Below are 9,014 nucleotides of genomic sequence, written 5' to 3' on the forward strand. Positions count from 1 at the left end.
ATTAGGTTATAAGGCATATTGGAAAGGTGGCATATTAGTTGGATTTTCCTTGTGAGTTGGCATCAGTTCATCAGGCATTTCATGTGTCTTTGTTGATGAAGTTTGTTGGTGATCCTAGCTCCATTGTGCCTTTGAACAGCATTGGTGTGAAGAATAGTCTTTCATATTAGGATGGTCCAATTAAAATCTTAAACCGGTAAGTTATAAAGTTCAGAAACAAGGAAATAAAATCAGTTAAAGTTTTATAGAGGAATCAAGAGTTTGAGGGACATGGGAAGCCGAAGCCTTTATGATTTCATGATATCTTCATCTATTTCCTTTTGTTCCTAGTCGAGGTATTGAGTTCCTTCAGGATCCACTCATCCCAAACCATGTGTTTCAGTCATTCTCACATTTTCATATGCATTCATTTTCATGTAATGAGTTTTAAAGTCATGTTTTAGCTTGAGATTGACTATTCTATGTTTTATGCATTTTCGATATGTTTTGATTTCATGTTTGGCTTCTATATCTCTTTACCATTCCTTTGATGCTAGGTTAAGTCCATTCGAGGATGAATGTTCCTATGGGAGAAATATTGCAAGACCCCAAAAGTTGAGAAGTAACAAATCAAGGTTCAAAAGAAGTTTCTCAAAAAAAATTGAGCTTTCGGTACCATATGGACTTCACGAAGCTCTTCAAGAGTTGTGAAGAGGCCCACAGGTCATGGAAGACTCACATTTCCCAATTCTGAAAGTGGGCACTGATAAGTGGAGGGACACGAGAGAGTCCACGGACCGTGGGGTGCACCACGAGTCATGGTAAAGTTCTATGGTTCGACCCTCTCATTAGTCCTTCAAAGTCCACACCACATTGGAGATTCATGATTTGTGCAGGCCTCCACAGACTGTGGTGCTCTTCATGGAGGAACTTCTGCCAATCCCAACTTCCCTAGAGTTCAAGTCCTTCACCAAGACCACCACCATGGGTCGTGGTGAGCTTTACGAATTTTGGTCGGTCCCCCTATTCAGGTGAATCTTCGTATAAGTTAGGGGTGTTTTAGTCTTTTCTTATGTTTTCATTAATGAATGTGGATAGTTTTTCGGGGTTTTTTCTAACCTATTAACTACCTAAGCCCTCCTAACCCTTTCATTATCATCTAAACATTCAAAGATCAAAGTGTTCCTTCAAGAGTCTTCTTCTTCCTGAAGCTAATTCAAAGGAAATTCAAGTCAAGTTTCCAATCAAAGAACAGAGTTAGGGATTCTAAGATCAACATCTATATAGTTCTCTTAGTCTTGGTGACTAGCCATAGCATACAAATGGTTTGAACCTATGCTTATCCCTGAAGTAGTTCTTCTCTGGTTAGCTCTACCTGATGGCACTATTGAAGAAGATTAGGCCCTGTTGCCCCTATTACCTTGCCTGTCTAATGGGAAATCTCTTATGAAGTGACCATTTGACCACACTTGTAGAAGCCACTCGTGTCATCACGACATTCTCCCAAATATAGTATACCACACTTACTATAAGGCATCTTATGTGAAGTACCTCGGGCCACACTACCTTGAGAATGAGACCCTTGAACTCTAAAGTTCTACTTACTCTTTGATATCTTATCATTCTTATTGTTCGATGCTTGTTCACAAGCTGATGATGGTGAATAACTAGAAGACCTCCTCTGAAAGAAAACTAGTTTCCATGACCACTCTTTTTGTGGTTAGTCTCATTACTTGCACACCTCTCTTTTTTATGTCGGTGCTCCTCCCTATCTATCTTCTTGTTTTTCTCAACATGTTGTGCATACACCATGAGTCAGAAGTTTCCATGTATGAAATCAATAATGTTCCCTGGGTTAGAGAAAAACTTTCTCATATTTACCCAGGTTAGAGAAAAACTTTCTCATCTTTGCACTCACATCAAGAATCATCTCTGGAGCATAGCAGGACAGCTTGGTGAACTCAAAGTTGCAATCTTTTATAGTCAACCCCTCTTGCTTTAAATTCACAAACTCCTGAACTTTTTCTTCACTTGGCTCCTAAGGAAAGAAATTTTCAAGAAATGTGCTCCAAAACTCATCCCAAGCAGCAAGCTCAACATCCTTACCATGACTCTCCCTCCACTGATTATACTAGACATTTCCAACATACTTAAGTTGATAGGAAACAAGATCACCTCCCTCAATCTCGGTCGCATGCATAGATTTGAGGACTTCCATATCTCATAAATGAAGTTCTAACAATCCTTATCAACTTTGGATCCGATGAAGACTGGTGGGCTCATCCTCAAAAAGTCCCTAATCCTTGTAGAAGCTGATGGCTCTTGAGAAATAGAGCTACGGACTGAAGTACTCTAACAACATGATTAAGTAGCCATCAATTAGATAAATATAGTGATAGCTCCCCTAAACTCGGCCATAGAAGTGAAGGAAGCGTGAGCAGTTTGTGGAACTTCCTGACCTCCATTGCCATCCCCACACTCAGATGCTCTGGCCCTATTCATTGTCTGCATTCTACATAATGGAGGCATAGCCGTTGGTGGAATCTCCTTGTCGATGACGTTTCTTTGACTGGGAGTGCATTTTGAAACAATGATCTGAAAATGACAAATACATAAATTAGAAGGATATTTTATAGAGCTAAACTCTATCAAACTAACTAAAGCATGAAAGAGGTGGGAAAATTTCCTCAAGATCTATAGCCTCCCTGTTATAGATGTAGAGCGCTTCACACAGATAAGGAGGACTCTAATATACTTGGCTTTGTAGACAACCTACGACTCTTGAACTCTGGGCTCTTATACCAAGTTTTTCACACCCTGAGTCTACACCCTAGGTATGGAAGGCACTCAAAAACCATTGCTAGTTCCCAACCGAAGCCTTGGCTTGGCTAACTAATCTGCGAAAGACTCAACTCAATTAAATAGTATAACAATGATGGGCATGCAATTTATATGAATGCTAATTCTCATAAATAATCTCAAAATGCTCTGCATATATAAAGATTGTTTAAAACATAACTTTGAAAGATAAAACTGAGTGAACTCTAAACTCCACGTGCCTATGAAGCCTTTAAAATAGAATTTAGTAAAGCAATCACATAATACTACTAAGAAATATATAATACCATTTGTTTCTTGGAAATAATGCTTTCTTCTTCTAGTTTCTCATTTGTTTACTCTCCTTCTAGTTTTCCTTCCTTTCTCTTTCTTTTCCTAGCTTCATAAAATAGGGCAAAGAATATGGAACAAACCTTATATTCTGGATCAGGAAAATTGACATCCTCTAGGATATCACTCAAGCTTGAACCAAGACCGAGAGTGTCATCATGATTAATTAGTTGATCAGCCAATTCCTGCTAACCAAATCTCTTAGCATGGTCATCACATGCTATAAAGCCGACGAGGGTTTCCACTTGGCCATTTTGAACAGGAACATTTTTAAGAAAAGCAAGAAACTCATGAAATGAATCTTTACTCCAGGGATTTTATTTGTACCTGAGGGATAATCATCCAATAAGATAGAATCTACATTAGAGAGTGAAGCTTGTACGGCTGTCATAGAAGCCCCACTTTATATAAATGGATAATAACGCGTTTGAGTTTCTTGAGAAGAGGTAGGTGAAAAGTGAAAATCTTTGTGGAGTCTAGAAGTATATGACAATAGATGCCCTACCATTCCACTCTTATACATCAATGAAATTGCTCGTGGAGAAATGAGGTTAGTAGTTAGCTCCTTCTCGAGTAACATGAAGAGAATCTGGCAATTTGGGAAATTTCTCCTCCAACTTCGACAAACTTGGTAAAGACAGAGGCATAGCTCCAGAGACACCCATATTATTTTGTGTGCTTCACTAGATCTTGGTATATATAATGCAGGCTGCATGTTTATTTTTTTCCATAAATTGGACTACCAAAATCGACATTATAATAATACCATAGTTCCAAAAATTCCTTTTTGTTGCCCAATCATAGATTATTACTTTTTGAAAATGATGGTCTCAACCTTCTAAACTCTGTGCATCTGAAATAACAAAGCTCACATAAAAAATGGAGTGGGCTGCATATTTTCTATAAAAAATGAGAACCAACAACTTTGAATTTACTCTGCCATCCATATACATTTGATACAATTAAAATAATAATGATATATCTGACAAATTCATCAAAACAATCAACTGTGATATATCTCATATTTTAAATATTTTTTCTGTAATCATTAGTTTGAGCAGCATAATTTATGTATTTTCTAATCTTTCATGCAACAGTTAACTTTAAGAATTAAGTCAATTTGACTCTAGAAAGAATATACTATCAATAAATTTAGAGGAATAATTTACCAATTAGAGAAGTTAAAATGTTCATCATCATTGAAAGACACAAGTAAAAAGCATTCAATTTTTTTAAACAAACCTAAGCATTTGACATCCACTTAACATACAAAATTTGCGATTAAGGCTTTTGTCCTATAAAACAAGAAATCTTATATTTTCATGGAAAGCATAAGGATTTAAATGTTTCCCATAAGAAAAGATACTTCAGTAATGATAATGTAACAACAACATGAATTCGTGATGGCAAACACTTACAAAACATCATTAAGATACACATCAAATCAAGTTACAAGACACAGAGACATCACGTTGATGTGGAATACAAATAGGCTTGAAGCATTTTGGGGACAGGAGGGGTTATTCAGATGGGTATCTACACAATTTAATACACTATCTAAGGAAAAAAAACCAGACAAAGTATTTAAACATAAATTCAAAAAGCAATCCTCATCCATCATTTTGTCTTCTCTGTTTCACACAACAACCCCATCTCTTTTTCGCACAATAACCTCATGTTTTGCTACATATGTTGTTTTCTTTCTCAGTTCCTTCATCTCCATAGATTTGACAATTTTCTCTAAGCCACCCAAATATTTGACCGATTTGGATATCCAGCTTCATTTTCATAATCCAAAGTATGGAAGTTAAGTCTTTGGTTCTCATTACCTTAACCGTGAATCCTACCTTCTTAGCAGTGGTTTCATCAACCATGAAAAAGTCTCCATCTTGTAACTGATAAGCTGTAGTGACCTTAAATTACCAGGTTCCATGTTTAATAGCTATATAGCTAGTTTATCAAGTAAGTCAATATTGCATTTCTTAAAAGATGTGTCAAGGGTTACAAATAGGTACATCGTTGGGAACTTCTCCTGTATCAAGATAATTGTGGTGATGTCTTCCACTACTGACACCTTCAGCTTATTTAGACGAGTAACTTTATAATGGATTTCTTCCTCGTCGGCATTTTGATTATTATTAAACTTGATATATTCTTCATTTGTTTTTTCTAGTAATTTTTCCAGATCATGAATCTTTACGTTTTTTCCTTCAACTTTCTTTTATCTTCATCACACTCCTCTCGGCATATGGTACTGTGTTGATCATATTCCATAATTTCAACTCACAAATCAGTCCAAGTAATTCTAGATATTCTGCATAAGTAAATATATAAAAAATATTACCCAAATTTATATTTTAATAAAATAAATATATATATATATATATATATATATATGTAAAGAAAAAATCATGTGTGGAAGTTGCAAAAATATATTAATAGTATTATTTTTCTTCGTATAAAAATATAATGCACTGAAAAATATATCATGTAGTTAGTTAAAAAAAGACTCCTAAAGTGAAAAGGTATAAAAAGTTAGTTCATCTAAGAAAATGTTTAAGAAATAAAATTGTAGTCAATCCAAAATAAATTAATAGTATTACTTATCTTCTCGAACTGATTTTTACAATGAAGAAGCAATTTTCTTGGGACTAAAATTTAGAATGAATAAGATGTTTTTCTTGGGAGTATTTATAGAATGTGATCTCTCCCTATATTTTAACTTTTCTTACACATTTTGGTATAAAAATATAATGCACTTAAAAATATATTGTGTACTTAGTTAACAAGGGCGTCTTACGCCTTACTTGTTTCCATGAAGATTCAGACGCCTGAATCTGAATAAGCATCTGAATATTATGATATACATCAAGATCTAGATGTCTAGATCTGAATATAATATGAATATTAAAATATGGTCTCTAGATCTAAAACAATGAATGATTAAGACTATCTGTTTTCAATATTTGAATGTGCAAATAAGTCTATATTCAAATATAAAAGATCATACTTTAAAAAGGAACATGAACCTTTATTTTGTAGCAAAATGAAGAAAAAAATTATTAATAATACTAACATTTATGTACTCACCCCACTTACTAATAGACATTATACTAATATTGGTTGCTAGATCATAATTATTACCAGTTTTTATTAATTGGCAATTAACCTTGATATTTTTCTTTTAAATAATCCTAATGATTCTTCATCTCTTTTTGGGTAACAATAAAGTCATGAGAGGTTTGGCTTTAAAATTCTTCCAAGTCTCCTAAGGATATTTCTTGAATACAATTTTTTTTAAAAGTCTTATTTACCTTCAAATTCTTCCAACTCACTCTTGAATTTTCACTAAATTATTCCATAGATTAAATATAAAATATAATAAATATAACATATAAATAGATGCAACAAAAAATAATAAAATAAAGACAATCAAGATGATTAAAAATATCAAAAATATTAAAAAAATTCATATTTTGAATATAGAAGCAAAAACTAACCTAGTTGTACTATGTTATGATATTTCTGAAAATGTTATGATATTTCTGAAAATGTTATGATACTTCTTCTTTTTACTACTCTTTGATTCACATGTTTTGGGAGATTAAAATATAAAAATAATAATAATATATCTACTGTAATCTCACAAGTGAGTTTGATCATACCAGTCAATTTGATGATCAAACAAACTCAATAAATTAGTTGCCAAAAACAAATTTTTAGTTAGAGAATATATATAGTTAAACAATAAGTATATAACTTAGAAAAATTCTTTTAAGTTTAAAAAAATGTTAGTCATTTGTTGCAATACAATACCTTGGTTTTAGTTCTCAAAAATATTACTAGTATATTTACTTTAAAATTTTAAAATATTAGGCAAAGTTCAATACTTATTTTACTAAAAACTTAAAAACATTGGAAAGACAAGTTACTATTGTACAAATGTCAAAACTATATACAAGGAAATAATGAATATTTTTAAATATTAATTGTGGTCTAATTCAAAATTTTAATAAGAGAACTCAAGTATATACCTAGTTCAACAATAATAATATTTCTAGTATATTCTCACAAGTAGATTTGATCATACAAGCGAGTATGAGAGTTTGAAGATCAAAGAGTCTCAATAAAATTAGTAGCCTAAAATAAAATTCTAATAAAAGGCATCAAGTATATACATAGTTCAATAATAATAATATATATGGTGTAGTCTCACACATGGTTTCATCATACAAAGTCTCAATAAAATTAGTGGTCTAAAATAAAATTTTAATAAAATACCTCATCGTACATAGTTCAACAACAACAATATATCTAGTATAATCTCACAAGTGGATTTGATGATCAAATATCTCAATAAAATTAATGGCCTAAGACAAAATTCTAATAAGAAACCCTAAATATTTATACGTAGTTATTGTTTTTAATCATAGCTAATATTTTTTTTTCAATCAGAAAGCTTGATAAACATCAATACACCAAAAATATCATTGCAAAAAGAGTTCTTGAAAAATATCAATACATCCCATAAAACTTGTCAATTTTAAAAAAACTACTTTTAAAGATTTTAAAAACTTACCAGTTCAAGAGGAAAAAATTGATGTTTGATTGAGAAAATAGAGAAAGAAAGTTTGTAGCAATGAGAGAAAAGACGTGCAAAGAATGAGAGAGGTGATGCAATTATTTTATAACTTATTTAATAAGTCTGAATGTTGTTAAGATTCTCCTACAGATCATATTCTTTCAGAACTTTTCAGATCCATTAGGCTTTTTTAAAAAAAAGAAAGAAATAGACTTAATGGGCTGAATCTTAATGGTTCAGATTCAGACCTAAAAACTAAATGCACTTAATGGGTTGAATCTGAATCATTAACATTCAGACCTCCATTAAGTGCAAACAAATGATACAATGTCAAATTAAAAGGTATGAGTGGTATAAAATATTACAGTGTGGATGTCCAAAACAACAAAAAATTACTCTCGCCAATCGTCTCCATTAGTTCCCTCCGTTATGAAGCTAACCTCCACCATTATGACCATTATTCTTGTAACCTTAAATCTCCATAACATCCTCCATTATATTCCTGATAATGCCATATTTATGACTAACCCTTTGTATGACTCTATGTAACACTATAGATAGAGGCATAAGGTTTCATATTATATACTTGAACAATTGGAAGAATAAGAAAGCTCTCATCTCTTGTCTCTCTCATATCTTGTCTACTTTCCTACTTTATATTGTTAGTCTTTTGACTTAGTTTTTTTCATGAATCGATGCCATGAATCGATGCCACGAGTCATGATGGCACCTACTCTAACCCACTAGTAGGTAAACAAATCCATATTATAGAACTGATAGTAATGCATTAAGGATAGAACATAAACAATACTAAACAATAATAGTAACAATAGGAATAAGTGGAAGCACAATGAATAACTATATACAACAAAACATAAGTTCCCTCCTAGAACCCGAAAGTCACAAGTACAGAGCTACTACAAAATACTGATACAAGTCTCAAAAGTGGACCACGAAAATAAAGACTGTCTCCAAAAGAAAAAGACAAGTAAAATATGTACTAACGGAGACAGGGAGATCCCAAAACGCCAAGAGCTCACCTCCGTCTCCGGTGCAGACTGCAGTTGGCCCGAATCAGCGCTAGTAACTAGTACTCGGACCTACATCATAAAAACATATGCAGAGTATAGTTTTAGTACCAAAACAACAGGTACCCAGTAGGCATTAGAGGCCGACTAATCTTGAAAACTAAAAGCAATAAGATAAGATAGGATCTAAGCTTAATAACCAAATGAGATAGAAAAAAAATGAGGAGATGCACACGAGTGGAAATAATTTAAAAGAA

At 32.8% G+C, this 9,014-nt stretch overlaps 1 long non-coding RNA gene and 1 pseudogene across 1 annotated transcript; both read right to left on the reverse strand.

Annotated features, from left to right (window-relative positions):
* Nucleotides 1-2,358: 2,358 nt before the first annotated feature.
* On the reverse strand, nucleotides 2,359-4,094 carry LOC129892301 (uncharacterized; annotated as a pseudogene).
* A 551-nt stretch (nucleotides 4,095-4,645) lies between these two features.
* Nucleotides 4,646-6,804, reverse strand: LOC129887645 (uncharacterized). Its single transcript, XR_008766448.1, has 2 exons — nucleotides 6,648-6,804; nucleotides 4,646-5,461 (listed from the first exon to the last, which is right to left on the reverse strand). It is a non-coding gene; the product is annotated as an uncharacterized LOC129887645 (long non-coding RNA).
* Between the last annotated feature and the right edge of the window lie 2,210 nt (nucleotides 6,805-9,014).

This window comes from Solanum dulcamara, chromosome 1 (genome assembly GCF_947179165.1).
Source record: "Solanum dulcamara chromosome 1, daSolDulc1.2, whole genome shotgun sequence".
In the NCBI taxonomy this organism is placed as follows: Eukaryota; Viridiplantae; Streptophyta; class Magnoliopsida; order Solanales; family Solanaceae; genus Solanum; species Solanum dulcamara.